The sequence below is a fragment of the Hyperolius riggenbachi genome, chromosome 9, assembly GCF_040937935.1.
Source record: "Hyperolius riggenbachi isolate aHypRig1 chromosome 9, aHypRig1.pri, whole genome shotgun sequence".
In the NCBI taxonomy this organism is placed as follows: Eukaryota; Metazoa; Chordata; class Amphibia; order Anura; family Hyperoliidae; genus Hyperolius; species Hyperolius riggenbachi.
Window position 1 is genome coordinate 144,614,705 of NC_090654.1, and position 18,520 is coordinate 144,633,224.

Consider the following 18,520-nt stretch of genomic DNA (forward strand, 5'->3'; position numbering starts at 1 on the left):
TATAACATTAATTCATACATATGCATATCTCCATATACAAAATTACAAAAATGTATTATGATATGGTATAAAAGGCGTCACCAGGCTTATTAATGCCATATGAAAATTGACATATACAGATGATCAAAACTAATAAACCTGTATAAGATAATTGATGGTAAATACTATCAATGATACAAAATTGCATACACATCCATACCCTTTCATAAACTTATATATCCTCATGATAAAGGGCTAGTTCCTTGTGGTTAATGAATCAAGGGTAACCTGGGCTACCGCTGGGCGTCACTCGATGTGGCCTCATTATATACATGTATCCCTCATGAAAGGGGTTTGGAGGCAACGAGATTTTTTCTTGGGGCTTATCAAGACCTCATGCCTAATCAAATCAATTTTATTATTGACCTATTAAGGTTTGCATTGTCACATAACTTTTTTTCATTTATGAATTCCATCTATTTACAGACCTGTGGCACGTCTATGGGGGCGGGATTCGCCCCCAGTTTTGCTAATTTATACATGGCCTTTTGGGAGAAAATGTTCATTTGGGGCGAAAATCCTCATAGGAAACATGTGGTATTCTATACGAGGTTCATCGATGATATATTGATAATATGGGATGGCAAGGAAGAAGAATTTAATTGCTTTTTAGAATATTGTAATAATAATACTTTTAATTTAGTTTTTACACATGTATTTGATAAGGAAAGTATTACATTTCTGGATCTCACCCTGATGGCTGATTGTTCTAACAATTGTATACAGTCTAAAACCCATTTTAAGCCGACGGCAGGAAATTCCTACCTGCACGTGTCCAGCTGTCATCACCCTAGATGGATCCATAATATTCCTAAAAGCCAATTTTGTCGATTAAGAAGAAATTGTTCTTTAAATGAGGATTAGGATGAACAGGGCAGGGTTTTGGCAAACAAATTTGTGGAGAAGGGTTATGAGGAACAGGTTATTTCTAGAGTTAAGGATGAGTTTAGAGACAAGGATAGGGTTAAAAACCATAAAAGAAAGGAGAACTTGAAGTCAGCTTACAACAACAGAGAAAGAGGTGATGATAAAAGAGGTCCCACATTTGTTACCACCTTCAATAGTAGCGCCATGAAAATTAAAAATATTGTAAAGAAAAGTTGGCCTATAGTTTTACAGGACCCTTGGTTGAAGAATGAGTTGCCCGCTTGTCCTGACGTAATCTTTAAGAAATCTAGGTCGATCAAAAATAAGCTAGCGCCCAGCAATATTGGTAACCAGCTAATTGAGAGACCAACTTTTTTTCCCCAGTTAGCCGGTAATTTTAAATGTAATAAAAAACGATGTGGGTGCTGTAAATGTATTCAGCATCGAGTGTCAGAGGTCTTAGATGGGAATGGAGAGGTTGTAAGGGTTAAAGATTTTATTAACTGTGGTTCTGCCTTTGTGGTATATCTGCTCACTTGTGGTTGTCGGAATAAAAACTATGTGGGCAGAATCACAAGGCCCTTACGTCAAAGATTGGGGGAACATAGGAGAAAAATAGAGGACGGCTGTACTAAACATACGGTCCCTAAGTATTTCCAGGAAGTCCATGAGGGTAAGGTAGATAGCCTTAGGATAATGGGAGTGGAGATGATCTCAAGGGAACTCAATAGAGGGGTGAGGTTCAAGAGATTATGCGAGCGGGAATCCTTTTGGTTCTTCAGATTCAATTCCCTAACCCCAGTAGGACTTAATGAAGGGCTTGAAGTGGCCACTTACATCTAAAAATTTCATCCATTAAATAGCCCCACCCATATCTTCCTAGGTTGCCTACACACACATTTTCCCCTCCCCAAAATCTTTTTCCCATTTCCTTCGTCTCCCCCCCCCCCTTCCCATATTTTCCTCCTCCCCCTTCCCCCTTCCCTACCCCTTTCCACCCTCCTTTCCCCCCCCCCCCCCCCCCGCCAGTTGCCTCGTGCATTGGTTATAGAACCCTTCCAAGATCGTTGGGAAAGGTTACCCTTGATTCATTAACCACAAGGAACTAGCCCTTTATCATGAGGATATATAAGTTTATGAAAGGGTATGGATGTGTATGCAATTTTGTATCATTGATAGTATTTACCATCAATTATCTTATACAGGTTTATTAGTTTTGATCATCTGTATATGTCAATTTTCATATGGCATTAATAAGCCTGGTGACACCTTTTATACCATATCATAATACATTTTTGTAATTTTGTATATGGAGATATGCATATGTATGAATTAATGTTATACGAGGAGGAGTGATTTATGATCAAGGAGAAAAAATATTAGGGGATGCTGCCCGTTGTTTCCTCTGGATGTTTATCCGTATATATATATATATAATATATATTTATTTTTATTATATTTTTATATTTAGATGTTTTAATATAAGTGCTTCAACCTGGTTAGTTTATGAATTTATTTTATGCACTTGTTTCTCTTTTAACGCAGATCAGTACGTGACATTTCAATGGTCACGGCTGTGAGAGGCGCCTCTTGTGCGTGCGCATCTCTCTGTTTACATATTTTTTGTCCTAGCAGGGCTGCCGTATGGTAAGGCGTCCGTTGCTAAGGAACCAATCGTATACTAATACGCGTCCCTTGCGCCATTGCGTCATCTGACGAAGGCGTGGAACGCCGAAACGCGTCATGACGCAATAGGCGCAAGGCAGCTGCCATCAGCGACTCCGTGTTCTCTGATCCGCCGCCGCTTGAGACCGATCGGTTCCCCCGCTACTGGCCATAGTGAGGAGAAGCATAGGACGGAATTAACATCCAGAGGACGTGGGGATCTGCCTCTTCAGTGTGATAAGTGCACTTTTCTATTTTTACACTGTACGTGTGATTTTACTTGCTCAAAGGAAGCATATTAAAGGTTAATGCACCAGAGAGCCCTTCTTTTTGTCTTCCTAGTTCTCTCTCCAGCCAGGCTAGCCAGGGTCCCCCGGTCATTGTGTCGCTGCTGGGAATAGTAGTACACCGCTCAGCCACACTATATAGCATTGTGTTTACTGCCACTCTGTGTGTCTGCTGGGAACAGTAGTACACCGCTCACCCTGTATAGCATTGTTCTCTGTGTCGCTGCTGGGAATAGTAGTACACCGCTCAGCCACACTATATAGCATTGTGTTTACTGCCACTCTGTGTCTCTGCTGGGAACAGTAGTACACCGCTCACCCTGTATAGCATTGTGCTCTGTGTCGCTGCTGGGAATAGTAGTACACCACTCACCCACACTATATAGCATTGTGTTTACTGCCACTCTGTGTCTCTGCTGGGAACAGTAGTACACCGCTCACCCTGTATAGCATTGTGCTCTGTGTCGCTGCTGGGAATAGTAGTACACCGCTCACCCACACTATATAGCATTGTGTTTACTGCCACTCTGTGTCTCTGCTGGGAACAGTAGTACACCGCTCACCCTGTATAGCATTGTGCTCTGTGTCGCTGCTGGGAATAGTAGTACACCGCTCACCCACACTATATAGCATTGTGTTTACTGCCACTCTGTGTCGCTGCTGGGAACAGTAGTACACCGCTCACCTACCACTGTATAGCATTGTGTTTACTGCCACTCTGTGTCTCTGCTGGGAACAGTAGTACACCGCTCACCCTGTATAGCATTGTGCTCTGTGTCGCTGCTGGGAATAGTAGTACACCGCTTAGCCACACTATATAGCATTGTGTTTACTGCCACTCGGTGTCGCTGCTGGGAACAGTAGTACATCGCTCACCCACCACTGTATATCATTGTGTTTACTGCCACTCTGTGTCTCTGCTGGGAACAGTAGTACACCGCTCACCCACCACTGTATAGCATTGTGCTCTGTGTCGCTGCTGGGAACAGTAGTACACCGCTAAGCCACACTATATAGCATTGTGTTTACTGCCACTCTGTGTCTCTGCTGGGAACAGTAGTACATCGCTCACCCACCACTGTATAGCATTGTGTTTACTGCCACTCTGTGTCTCTGCTGGGAACAGTAGTACACCGCTCACCCACCACTGTATAGCATTGTGTTTACTGCCACTCTGTGTCTCTGCTGGGAACAGTAGTACATCGCTCACCCACCACTGTATAGCATTGTGCTCTGTGTCGCTGCTGGGAACAGTAGTACACCGCTCAGCCACACTATATAGCATTGTGTTTACTGCCACTCTGTGTCGCTGCTGGTAATAGTAGTACACCGCTCACCCACCACTGTATAGCATTGTGCTCTGTGTCGCTGCTGGGAATAGTAGTACACCGCTCACCCACCACTGTATAGCATTGTGCTCTGTGTCGCTGCTGGGAATAGTAGTACACCGCTCACCCACCACTGTATAGCATTGTGCTCTGTGTCGCTGCTGGGAATAGTAGTACACCGCTCACCCACCACTGTATAGCATTTCTGTACTGCCACTGTACTGCTGCCAGTCAGTGTGTACTTTAAGGATAAGTGAAATGAAGAAGAATTCCTGTGAAAGAGGGAGGGGCAAGGGAAGAGGTGTTCTACCTGACGGTTCACGTACAGGCCACAGTAGAGCACCGAAGAAAACCCACTCAATACCGCCCATGTTGTCCAGGAAATCAACCCTCACAAATCCAAAAGAACAGGACCAGATAATTAATTGGATGACCTCTCAAGCGTCCAGCAGTGGGTTAAGCAGCACCAGCACATCACGCACGACGTCCGAGTCCTCAGCCAGTTACAAGGAGCCAGTGGGCACAAAGCTGACACAACCGGCAGCGACACCACGCACACAACTGCCAAATAACCAGTCCGAAGAATTTCCTCAGGACACAATGGGGTATTCGCAGGAGCTATTCCCAGCCCAACAAACTTCCACCTTTCAAAGGTCAATGGAACAGCCAGAAATTTTGTGCCCGGATTCACAACCATTGACTGTGGGAAATGCACCGCGCACTGAAATGCAAGGCGAGTCCGAGGAGGACTTTGAAACCCAAATCCCAGAGCAAGTTGGGCAGGAGGGGTTTCAATTGCAGGAGGTCGGGCGAGAAGATCTTGAAGACGACGTTGGAGTGTGCTGCGCAGAGGTTGTTGTGGGGAGCTCTACTCCACGGCGGCGGCCCACAATCACATATGACGAGTTTGAGGAGATGGAAGAGGAGGAGGGTATGGACAATGTTGACAGAGACCCAGATTTTGTATGTAAAGGAGAACATCGCCGTCGTAGCAGCAGCACAGATGAGTCTGTTGAAGAACCCACTGCTGCACGAGTTCGCCTTGTGCCACAAGGTAGGCGGCGCGAAATTTCAGGCACCACAAGCGTGGAAGTTCAAGTGAGACGCAAAAGAGGCGCAAACAGAAATCGCCAGCAAGGCAGGTGCTCCAAAGTCTGGCCTTTCTTTGAAGACTGCAGTGAGGATGGTACCATGGTGATTTGCAAGGTGTGCAAGACCCGCCTGAGCAGGGGGAAACATATTAACAACCTCTCCACCACCAACATGACCCGCCACATGGTATCCAAACATCCCACTCTGTGGCCGCCAGGACAGGGTACCAGCAGCAACACTGCCTCCCTTGGGGTCACCAGACTCACCACCAGACCCTCCTCAGCAGCAGCAGTAGCCCAGCTATTGCGTGGTTCACAACAACATTCACAAACATCAGACGACGCTGACACTGTCACTTTCCGGAATAGTGCTCTTGAGGTCTCCCAGTCATCAAACACAACAACCAACAGCCGTTCAGTGTGCAGCCCTATGGTTCAGTTGTCCGTCTCGGAGATGCTTGAGCGCTAGAGGAAATTGCCAGCAAATGACCCCCGGGCCGTGGCAGTAACAGCCTGCATAGCCAAGCTTCTGGCCTGCGAAATGCTGCCATATCGAGTGGTGGAGACAAACAGCTTCAAGGGCATGATGTCAGTGGCCATCCCACGTTACATGGTTCCCAGCCGCTACCACTTTGCGCGTTCTGCAGTGCCTGAGTTGCATGAGCACGTGGTCAGCAAAATAACCCGAAGCTTGAAGAATGCCGTTGCCTGCAAGGTTCACCTCACCACTGACACCTGGACGAGTGCGTTCGGCCAGGGTCGATACATCTCCCTTACCGCGCACAGGGTGAACCTTGTGGAGCCTGGCAGCGATTCCTCACCTGCTACGGCGCGGGTGTTGCCCACGCCGCAAACTGCTGCACCGCCGTCCCTCCCACTGGATAACAACAGCAGCACCTACCTCTCTGACTCCTTCTCCTCCAACGCATCTCAAAGCTGTACCTCATCCGGAAACGCTAACCCAGCAGCAGTAGGATCGTGGAAGCAGTGCAGCACAGCTGTTGGCATGCGTCAGCAAGCGTTGCTGAAGCTGATCTGCCTTGGGGATAAGCAGCACACAGGGGAGGAAATTTGGAGGGGAATAAAGGAACAGACGGATTTGGGGCTGGCACCGCTGGACCTAAAACCGAGCATGGTTGTGTGTGATAATGGGAGTAATCTCATTCGCGCTTTAAGGTTGGCTAAGCTGACACACATCCCTTGCCTGGCGCACGTGATGAACCTAGTAGTTCAGCGGTTCCTGAGGACATACCCAGGCGTGGCCGATCTTCTGTTGAAGGTGCGACGAGTGGCCAAACATTGTAGAAATTCCAGTACTGCTTCGGGGGCACTCGCCAAGATGCAGGAGCGCTTCAATCTCCCCCACCATCGCTTGCTGTGTGATGTCCCTACGCGCTGGAATTCTACGCTGCACATGCTAGCCTGCTTTTGCGAGCAGAAGAGTGCAGTGGTCCAGTACATGACGGCGCAGTACCGAGGCGCATCCGGACAGCTGCCAAGCTTCTGTGGATCCGATTGGGCCAACATGTTGGACCTCTGCCAAGTCCTCCAAAATTTTGAGCAATCCACGTTGCTTGTGAGCAGTGACAACTCTTCAGTCAGCATTACCATACCACTGCTGTGTTTACTGAAGAAGTCAATGTTGAAAATCAAGGAAACAGCTGTCATGATGCAACTGGGGGAATCTGAAGGAGAAAACGATCAGCGTGATGGTACCAACATCAAGCCATCCGCCTCAGGAAACGCTGGCCCCAGCAGCTATGACGAAGAAGAGGAGGAGGAACAGCTGGAGTTGGAGCAGGAATTTCATGCCACCACTGACGAGGGCCAGAGCGGTGCACGTTGGACTTCCACAATTCAGCGCGAATGGTCAGCAGAAGCAGACCAGGAAGAAGGTGACGACTATGATGCAGCACAACAACTATCACAACGCTCACAAGAGGATGATGAGGATTCTGGCAGGACTCTGGCACACATGGCTCAATTCATGCTAGACTGCATTGAACGCGACCCACGCATTGTGCGCATTCTGGACAACACCAATTACTGGGTTTATACCCTTCTGGATCCACGGTACAAACACAATGTTCCAAAACTGCTTGAAGAAAGAGTCAGACAGGTCAAAATGGAAGAATACCAGCAGGCCCTTGTGGAGACTTTAGAGAGGAGATTGACATCCTCCCCCTCCTCTAGCCAGTTGTACGCCGACAGACTGACTTCCGCAAACCCAGGACGACCAGGAGGGCAGCAAACAACACAAGCCGCAGCTAGTGCCCAAAAGGGAATGGTATCGGCAGTGTCCTTGGAGTGGGAAAATTTTCTGACACCCATGCAGCAGCAGCCCACAGAACAGCAAGCGTGCAGATCCACCTCCAACACCGATCGCCTGGAGAAGATGGTCAAGGACTACATGTCAGATGGCGTAGCTGTGTTGAACAATCCATCTGCACCCTTCAACTATTGGGTATCGAAGCTAGACACCTGGCACGAACTGGCAATGTACGCAATAGAGCTGCTGGCTTGCCCGGCAGCCAGCGTTATGTCGGAACGCTGTTTCAGTGCTGCCGGAGGCATCGTCACAGATCGGCGTATCCGCCTCTCCACAGAAAATGCAGACCGTCTGACTCAAATTAAAATGAATCAATCCTGGATTGGAAATGACTATGCAACACTCCTGGACCCCAACCAAGTAACATGAACAATGACCATCTGTGATGGGTTAGCGTTTCCGGTCCCTGTTTATGGAACCTCTTATCTGTATTACATTTATGACTGCATGGCGGCAAAAAGCATGCTATCCGCACGCTTCTTGTCCTCATGCAAGGCCTGGGTTGTTGTGTCTCAAAGCGTGGCCTTCTCCTCCTGCGCCTCCTCCTGTTCCATCACGTGTGCTGCTGCTGGGTTAGCGTTGCCGGTCCCTGTTTATGGAACCTTTTATCTTTATTACATTTATGACTGCATGGCGGCAAAAAGCATGCTATCCGCATGCTTCTTGTCCTCATGCAAGGCCTGGGTTGTTGTGTCTCAAAGCGTGGCCTTCTCCTCCTGCGCCTCCTCCTGTTCCATCACGTGTGCTGCTGCTGGGTTAGCGTTGCCGGTCCCTGTTTATGGAACCTCTTATCTTGATTACACTTATGACTGCATGGCGGCAAAATGCATGCTACCTGTGCAAAGAAAACAGACATTTCCCGCATTTTAAAGACAGTTTTCCCTTTGAAACTTTAAAATCGATTTTTTCAAAAACTATAAGCTCTTTTTGCTAAAAAATGTTTCCCTCTTGTACCCACTTCCAAGGTGCACATACCCTGTAAATTTGGGGTATGTAGCATGTAAGGAGGCTTTACAAAGCACGAAAGTTCGGGTCCCCATTGACTTCCATTATGTTCGGAGTTCGGCCGCCGAACACCCGAACATCGCGGCCATGTTTGGCGAACGTTCGCGAACCCGAACATCCAGGTGTTCGCCCAACACTAATGGTAACATCAAATTTGGAGAAGGACTTAGGAGTACTTATCGACAACAAGTAAAAAAATTGTATTCAATGCCAAGCCGCTAAAGATAAAGCTAGTAAAATTTGGGGGATGCGTTAAAAGAGAAATACAAATTTGAGATGCTAGCACAATATTGCCCCTGTTTAACTCTCTAGTCACGTCTGGAATATGGAATTCAGTTCTGGGCACCACATTACTGGAAAGATATTGCAGTTTTAGAGCAGGTGCAGAGACGAGCAACAAAATTGATAAGAGGGATGGAAGGTCTCACTTTCCAAGAAGGGTTAGATTAACTGGGTTTATTTAGTCTAGAGAAAAGACGCCTTAGAGGAGATCTAATTAACATGTATAAATACATCAGAGGGCAATATAAAAGCTTGGCGGATTAGCTTTTCGTCCCTGGGCCTTCACAAAGGACTAGAGGACATGATCTGCGCATGGAGGAAAAACGTTTTAGTCATTTATTAGGAAAAGGATTCTTTACAGTAAAAGTGATTAAGATGTGGAATGCATTGCCACAGGAAGTAGTTATGGCAAATTCTATATCTGCATTTAACCTCTTGAGGACTGCAGGGCTAAACCCCCCCTAGTGACCAGGCTATTTTTAGTCAAATTGGCCACTGCAGCTTTAAGGCCAAGCTGCAGGGCCGCACAACATAGCACACAAGTGATTCCCCCCCCCCTTTTTCTCCCCACCAACAGAGCTCTCTGTTGGTGGGGTCTGATCGCTCCCCCATGTTTATTTTTTTGTGACAAATATTATTGTTGCCGTTCTTTAAATAAAAAAACCCTGTTTCTTTAAATGCTCTCCCTCCCTCCCCCCCAGCCAGCCAATCATAGCGATCAGCTCTCATAGGCTTCACCCTATGAGAGCCGATCGCTCTCTTGTTCCCCAGGGGGACAGCCGTGTCACACGGCTGTCCCCAGTGCAGTGCTGCTGCTGATCGCAGCGCTGCACATGTAAATAGATGGCGATCACGCCATCTAACAGTCTCCCGAGCGGCAATAGCCGCTCGGAGACTGAAGGCGGGGCGGAACTCTGCCCCCCAATCAGGAGATGCGCGCGCAGCGTGCGCGCGATCTCCTGCAAAACAGAGCCCCAGGACTTTACGCCAATTGGCGTTAGGCGGTCCTGGGGCTGCCGCCGTGGCCACGCCCATCGGCGTGACGCGGTCGGCAAAAGTTTAAAGGGAGCTTAGATGCTTTCCTTGCGTTAAAAGATATCCATGGCTATAACTAGGTAATGCCCAGTGGTGTTGATCCAGGGATTTTATCTGATTGCCATCTGGAGTCAGAAGGAATTTTTTCTCTTTTGGGGTTAATTGGACTATGCCTTGTAAGGTGTTTTTCTCCTTCCTCTGGATCAACAGGGATATATGAGGGAGCAGGCTGGTGTTGTACTTTGTTTTCTGGTTGAACTTGATGGACGTATGTCTTTTTTCAACCCAAATAACTATGTAACCTGTCCAAGGCTGTGTAAACTTCTAAGATTTGTTTGAAGATTAAACGTGGGTACACACATCAGATAAAAGTCTTTAGAAAATGAAAGATCACAGACCAATTTTACCCCCTTCCATGTAGTAGGAGAGCCATACACTACACAGTCTATTCTATGGAGCTGAACTCCCCATCAGATAAAAATCTTTGCAAGATGCTGCACACAAAGATGCTGTACACATGCAACAGATCAGTATCTGCAAAAGATCTGTTCCTGCAAAAGATCCGTTCCTGCAAAATGCATTCATAGTCTATGATATCTGCAGATCTCATACACACCAGGATGGATCTTCAGATCTGCAGATCATTGTTTGATCTGCAGATGAATGTCTGTTAAACAAGGTGTGTATGAGATCTGCAGATATCATAGACTATGAACTGATCTTTTGCAGATACTGATCTGTTGCATGTGTATAGCATCTTTGTGTGCACCTGTAATAGATAGCGGAGATACCGCCGCAGAGACAAGCGGCATGGCGGCTATCTCCGCGTATCAGCCAGCGGCCTCTGCCGCGCGGTTACATGCTGAGACTTTGCTTGGTCCTTCTATTGCTCACAGGTTAAGGGCTACGCGCACGCGAGCTGAGCGACAGGACCTTTATGCATCTAGGAGGGGAGTCAGCTGACGCGCGGTCAGCTGATTCCAGCCAGCGTTCCTATTGGCTGAATGACTAGGGCGGCGCTGTGGAGCATGGTTGGGTATATATAGGACAGGCCTGTCAGTAGCTCCTCGTCTGCTGTTGCAAATGCTATCGTGTTAGCGCTCAGACCCTAGTCAGATCCCAAAGTGTGCTAGAACCGGCCGGAGCCGGGGATCCACACTTAGCCATATTCTGTTGATAGCTTAAAGTACTAATTGCATTGTTTATTTGTTATGACTTTCTGCTTACTCTGACTATCCTCCTGTTTGTCGATTCTGTACCTCAGCCATCTAAATCACGTTGCCGACCCTGTTTGTTATTGACGATGAATCAGTCTTCCGTTTCTGTACTGTACCTGTCCACTCGTTGTCTACTCTGCCTGTCTGACCTCGCTACCCGCACCAGTGGGCCTAGCCACTGGTGAGGGAAAGTACTGTCTGTATTATCTACTCCTAGGCTGCAGTACTGTCGGTATCATCCACACCTAGCCTACAGTACCGTCTGTATTACCAACTCCTAGGCTGCAGTACTGTCTGTATCATCTACTCCTAGGCTGCAGTACTGTCTGTATTGCCTACACTTAGGCTGCAGTACCTCCTGTATCAACTACGCCTAGGCTGCAATACAGTTCGTATCACCTGTTCCACAGGGGATCGTTAGTGCAGTACTAATTGTATTACTCCTCCTTGTGCTGTGCACCAAATACTACTAGGCTGCAGTACTACCTGAATCACCTGCTCCCCAGGTGATCAGTTGTTCAGCTCTGGTTGTATTATCTTCTACTTGCGTTTGTGCTTCCAACACTCTCGGCTGCAGCACGGTCTGACTCACCTGCCCAATAGTGAGCACCGGCTGCAGTACTGTCTGGGTCACCCGCTCCTCGGGTGAACCCGCTCATCCTAATTACTGTTACACCAAACACTATCTCACATTGGTAGTCTTGTATCTGGCTATACTAGCATTATTGGTGATTCTGCAGATCACCACATAATCAGGTATAGCATCTGTATTATTGGTGATACTGCAGATCACCAATAATCAGAAAATCTGTTAGCTGACCCCAATTGTTACAGCAGTATCTTGCAAAGATTTTTAATCGATGGGGAGTTCAGCTCAATAGAATAGACTGTGTAGAGTATGTCTCTCATACTGCATGGAAGGGGGTAAAATTGGTCTGTGATCTTTCATTTTCCAAAGACTTTTATCTGATGTGTTTACCCACCTTTAGACTGTTACTACTCCTCAGGTGAACTAAACCTTAGACAGAGGAGAAAAAAATATTCTAAATCAGCAGTCTGACAAACACATTGTCTGAATTTCTTCTTGATTCAAATTTTTCAGTATTAAACCGAATAAAATACATATTCCTTATAATTATATGATAGATCATGCATGGAGAATATGTAATTCAGAACACACTAACTAAAATCTATAATAAATCATAAAATCCTAAAGGGTTATATTCTATATGGAAATAATATATGCTTTTTTAATTAAACCTATAAACTTTGATAGCTTATTTCTCGTTATTTGAAAATCCGAAAATCCGAAAAATCCCCCTTTTCTTCTGAAATCTTCCATGTAGTATTAAAATTTCAGAAAAACGACAAGGTTTTTAAACTCCATCTTTGCATAAATATATTGTAAGTTAGTCTTTAATGAACTCATCTCATGTTCCAATGTCTTAAGGGAGACTGTATTGGCGATTGTTACTCCAGTTGCAAATATAGTTTCTACTGCTGCAAAGATTATAGTAGCAACTATGGCAGAGATGAATCGCTTTGGTCTTTGGTTTGAAGAAAAGAGTTCAAAGTTTTCCAGGCTTGGTCAAAGTTTTCCAGGCTTGTTCCAGGATTTGAGTAACCCGCTGTTGTGAATATCCGAGGTATAGTTGATACGAAGCTTCAAGCTCTGGTGATCGGATTGCGGATATGTTGACTTGTCTTTCAATGACACAGCACAGATCTATATATGATATAGACATTCTGGGATAGGATCCTCGTGTTGGTCATGATGAACCCCGCCGTCATTGGTGCTCGTATACAATCCATGATCACGGCACAGCCGTGATTCATAAGAATTTTCTCACTATTCGACATCGTGATCCGAATCTGTGATCGCTCAGCGATCACAGGTTTCAGTCATGGATTTGGCCATTTGTAAGCAGATTTTGCCATGATCATGACATTGAATCCGTGACTGGGGGAAATGACGTCACTGGGCCAATCAGAGGCCCTCAGCATAGGCCCTAGTCAACCAATCATAGGAGGGGAGGCTCTGCCCCCTGTTATAGTCTGTCTGTCCCCACACACATATTATTGACAGTAAAAAGCAGCACACTTTCCACCTTCAAATATTGTGCATAGAGAATGTCTGTCAGGTGTCGTTGGCAGGAGAGGGAGTGCCATTGCCGCATCTGGGACTGGTCCAATGCCAGGGAGAGGGCCAGGGAGAGGGCACTCAGCTGTATGGGATGCAGCAGAGAAGCGTCCATCAGCAGCACAGCGGACGCCGTTGGCAAACATTTTCAGCAACCTGGGTCACAATGTGGCCATTCAGGAGAGTCGCTCACAGGCATTGATGGAGATGACGGAGGAGCAGCCCATTATTACTTGTTCCCAGACCTCCGCTGTGACCAGCACTCCCAGCAGCAGCAGCAGCCAATGCGCCTCCCCCCCCCCCCCCCCGCTAGCTGTGATATCCACCCCAGCAGCCAGTGGTCAGCAGCCCTCCCCGGATGAGAGCGTTCTGTCCCTCAGTCCGACGCCTGGGAGAGTTTTGATAGCTGCCATTAAGGAGATCATTGAGCCTGATGTAGAGAAGGTTGTGCTCAGGCCAGCACAACCAGATTTTGAGGATGAGGAGGGGTCTGTGTCTGGGGATGTTCTGGTGAACGATGATGATTGGCAGGACCGTTCTTTTGTGCCTGAGGTCTCTGAATGCAGCTCGGAAGAGGATGAGGCACAGGAGTGTAGGCAATTGCATCGCTGCCACATGTCAGGCAGGGGCAGGTCCAGCAGTGGGCGTGGGAGGCAGGAGCCACTTGTCGCTGTTTCAGCCGGCATCAGCAGTGGCAGCAGCAGCACCAACATGCAACTCCCAACCAGAGGGAGCCACCACACCCTCTTTGCACCATAGGAGGCAGTTTACATCCCCATAATGGAATTTTCTCCATGTGTCCACCCTGGATGAAAGCTATGCAGTGTGTAACTCCTGCAAAAAAAACCTTAAGCAGTGGGCGCAACGCGTCCAAGATGGGTACCTCATCCCTCCAGGCCCACCTGAAGCGTCATCGCTGTAATGATTTTGCAGAGTTTAAGAAGCTGAAGGACCAGGAAGGGGGTGGTCAGAGCAGGAGACCCACCTTGTGGCATTCAGGAGCAGCAGCAGCAGAAGCATCTCTTCCTCATGGTTGTCAAGCCATTGTAGCAGCATGAAAACGCACTCTTCCCTCCAGTGCGCCCTCGGCAGCTCGTGCCACAGACATTGAGGCTGGTGAGGCCTGCCAGTGCTCATTGGCCTCCTCTGCTCCATCCTCAGCTTTCCGTGCAGGACATCGGCAGACCCTGCTTAGCGACAGCTTTCAAGGTTTGACCAAGCCTCTGCCCCCTGGCCACAGGCACATCCGGAAGCTGATCGGCTTGTTGGCCCGGGCCATGTGTTCCCAGCTCCTTCCATACTCCCTGGTGCAGGAGGGGAGTGATATGCGTATTCTGCTCCAGTTTGGGATGCCAGAGTGGCAAATCCCCAGCCGCCACTACTTTGCAAGGAATGCCATCCCAGCTCTGCATGAGTTTGTGGTGGCAAACATGGCCCATTCTCTCAACCACGCCATGGGCGAGGGGGTCCATATCACCATCAGGTATTTCTGCTCGCCTCAAGCGAACATGGCGCTATTTGACCTGCCCCCATACATCATCATTGGGCTAAACTTTGACCCCATACATCACAGTCAGCAGGCACATGGCAGCCAATCAGACAGCACTCCCTCACAGACCCCACCCCCCACCCCCTACAAAAACGCTGAAGCACCCGCCATGTTCCACTCTGTCTTCGGCTGGAATAGTGAGAGGAAGAGACAGAGCTTGCTGAAGATAGGGAAAGCATTAGCTAGGCTTGTTTAATTTGATCCTCGCTGACATACTTGCTTTTAAAGCATCCCAAACAGTCCTTCTGAAGGCTACTCCATCCTTTTGCTGTTTTTTTTTTTCTGTGTGAGTGTGCGTCACTCCACAGCCCACAGGCACCCACCATTGTGCCCAGTGCCCACTATAACTGTCACAATAAACACAAGCACAATAGTGCTCCAAGGCCTCTGTTATTATCACTGTATTGTGTTTAAACTGTTGCATATTCTCAGTGTTTGAATGATAGTCCACAAACAGAGTCCACTGGCACTGACTCACATCTGTGCCCACTTCTAGTGATATTTGTGTGCCTACGTAAAAGCACACAAGCAGAGTACTAAGGACTGCTCCAAGGCATCTGTTATTATCACTGTATTGTGTTTGACCTCACCTGTTGCATATTCTCAGTGTCTGTCTGATAATCCACGGTCAGAGCCCACTGGCACTGACCCACACCTGTGCCCACTTCTAGTGTAGTGATATTGAATTGTGTGCCACATAACACACAAGCACAGTTTTACCACTACTGCTCCAGGGCATCTGTTATTAACACTGTATTGTGTTTGAACTGTTGTGTATCTCGGTGTGTGACACTACACAGCCCACTGACAACCAGAGCTGTGTACACCACTGCTATTTTTGTTCCCACATTCCGTTGTATGCATAGTAGCACCTCCACTGCATTACTTCCCTCCAACCCCCCGGCCAGTGTCCTTGAGGTCATGTGGCTGTGATTTCCTACGGCCTTGGGAGAATGCACAGTGTTTAGTGGGCATGTATCCTCAACCCCCAAAATTCGGAGGATGTATTTGACTGGCTTACACACCACACCTTATCTTCTAAAGCTTCCATCACTATAGCTGCTCCACTTGATATGTCAGAGGAGTTATTCACACATCCGTGTGATGCTTTTAGTGATGCACAACCTTTATTGGCAGAAGATGAAGGTGATAAGGGTGTCACACCACGTGATATATCTCAGCCAGGCGTCAGTACACACGTGGTCGTGAGGTGTGGAGATGGGAAGACAGAGGAGGAGGAGACGAGTTCTTGAAACTAGCAGGGGGAGCTCATCGCAAGGAGCTAGTGGCCCTGTCAGACAGCATGTATCAGCACCTGGGGTCAGCCAGCCAACACGCCCTTTAATGCCTGCTGTTGACACCACCAGATTGACGACATTCCAAAGCTCTCCAGTGTGGCATTTTTTTGTTTGTGTGCCTCTGATACCAGCAATGCCACCTGCAACCTCTGCCAAAAAATCTGAGTCATGGGAAGTCCAACATCCACCTAGGGACAACTGTTTTGCGAAAGCACCTGATCGCAAAACACAAACACCAACGGGATACACACATTAATAAAAGCAGCACACAAACGCAAAGCCACCCTCCTCCTCCTGGTCCAGCAACTTCAGCCACGTCAACCTCTGCGCGTACGTCAAAAAAGGGTGTCGGGGAAAAAAGGGCGCGGGGTGAAAACAATAAGCATTAATAGCGTTTATAAAAATATTGTGCTGTATTTCGTTTACAAATAATGTTTTACAAATTTATAAATCATTAAATAATGTGTATAAAATCGGCATTTGTGAAAACGTTAATCTTCCCTGTTTCAAAAGTGAAACTTATAATTCCGTTTCTTAAAAAAACGATAATATATGTTTAATCGTTATAATTGTATATTATTGTGAATAACCTTAATTTATTGTTTCTTCTTATAATAAAATCTGAAAATATTGTTTATAACGATGATATAAATTTAACTACGTTTGTAATAAGTGTTGTAAAACATTAGTAAGTATTACTAAAATTTTACTAAAACTATACCTGTAACAAGTGATGACTTGGCGGCTGCTGACACGAGGGTGGTGTCTGCAGCCGACGTCACTGATGACTCTCGCTGCTCGGATTGGTGGATTCCGAGGTGGGAGTGGCTGGAAGCGTGCCTCCGCTTCTTAAGCCTCCAGTCTTCATTCGCTTACTGTCTGCTGTTGTGAATACTTTGTGTTAGCTCTCAGATCTTAGACTAGTATCCGGTGTGCATTGATCTGGGAAGAAACCAGGGATTTCACACAAGACTAGGACTGTTGTTATTATATTGTATTGATTATCTGTGTATGAATCTGGCTATACTCTGACCTCGCTTTTGCTTTACGTTTCTGTACTTCTGCCTATCTGATTAGTTGATAAACTCTGCCTGATTACTGATTACTCTTCTGCCTCACGATTCTGTACTGATACTTACCTCTCTGTTGCCGAACTTAGCCTGCCTGACCTCTCTGCTCACCAGTGGGCCCTTGCCACTGGTGAGGTGTATTCTAAGTGTTCTGTTAGTGACTGATAGTACCTTTCCAGCTCCCCTGGAAAGGTCTGATCAAACTATACTAGTCACCTTCTGTGCTGATACCTTGCCAGCCTCTCTGGCAAGGACTGTTCTTTCCTTTCTCATTATCATTGTTAATACCTTTCCAGCTCCTCTGGAAAGGCCTGAGTTATATTCTTTATTTTATTACTAGTCCCTTGCCAGCTCCTCTGGTAAGGACTAGTTATACTATTTCTGTACCTTCACTGTTAGTACCTTTCCAGCCCCTCTGGAAAGGTCTGGTCAAACTATACAGTTAGTGTACTGATAGTACCTTACCAGCCCCTCTGGTAAGGTCTTGAAAAACTATTAAAGTTACGGTTGCACCAAGCACTATTCACGCACTCTCTTTGTCACTATACCAGGATTATTGGTGATTCTGCAGATCACCACATAATCAGGTATAGTGTCTGCATTATTGGTGATTCTGCAGATCACCACATAATCAGACATCTGAGTTGCTACACCCAACCTATACAGAACAGCAGACCAAATATATACATATGGAGACACTGTGTGATCGGATAGATCTGCTGACTAACACCGTTAATGATCTCATCAAGACGGTGAACATTCAGCAGAACCAGATTGACCAACTCGTTCAGACGGTGAGCCGTTTGAAAGATCCTGTTACACCATTGTCACCCCTTCCTGTGATCGAACCTAGGATGCCACCACCTGAGAAATTTTCGGGGCATCGCTCTGATTTTCGTAATTTTAAACACAGATGTTTATCATACTTTGAGTTACGGCCAGTTTCCTCGGGTACAGAAGGTCAGAGGGTCACATTTATTAAGACATTATTATCTGGAGATTCGCAGTCCTGGGCCTACAGACAGTCTACCTATGGGGCACAAGGCTTTGGCCTCAGTGGCAGAATTCTTTAAAGCTATGGCAGTGATTTACGATGATCCTGATTTAGCGGTAACCTCAGAGATGAAATTGAAGACCCTCAGGCAAGGGCACAATCCCGTTGAAACTTACGCAGCTGAGTTTAGTAGGTGGGCAGTGTCAGCCAGGTGGGGGCAGTACGCACTTCTGGATTGCTTTTTATCAGGGTTATCTGATGCAGTAGCTGATCTCATGTTGGGTCATCCAGAACCCAAATCATTGGATGAGGCCATATCTTTGG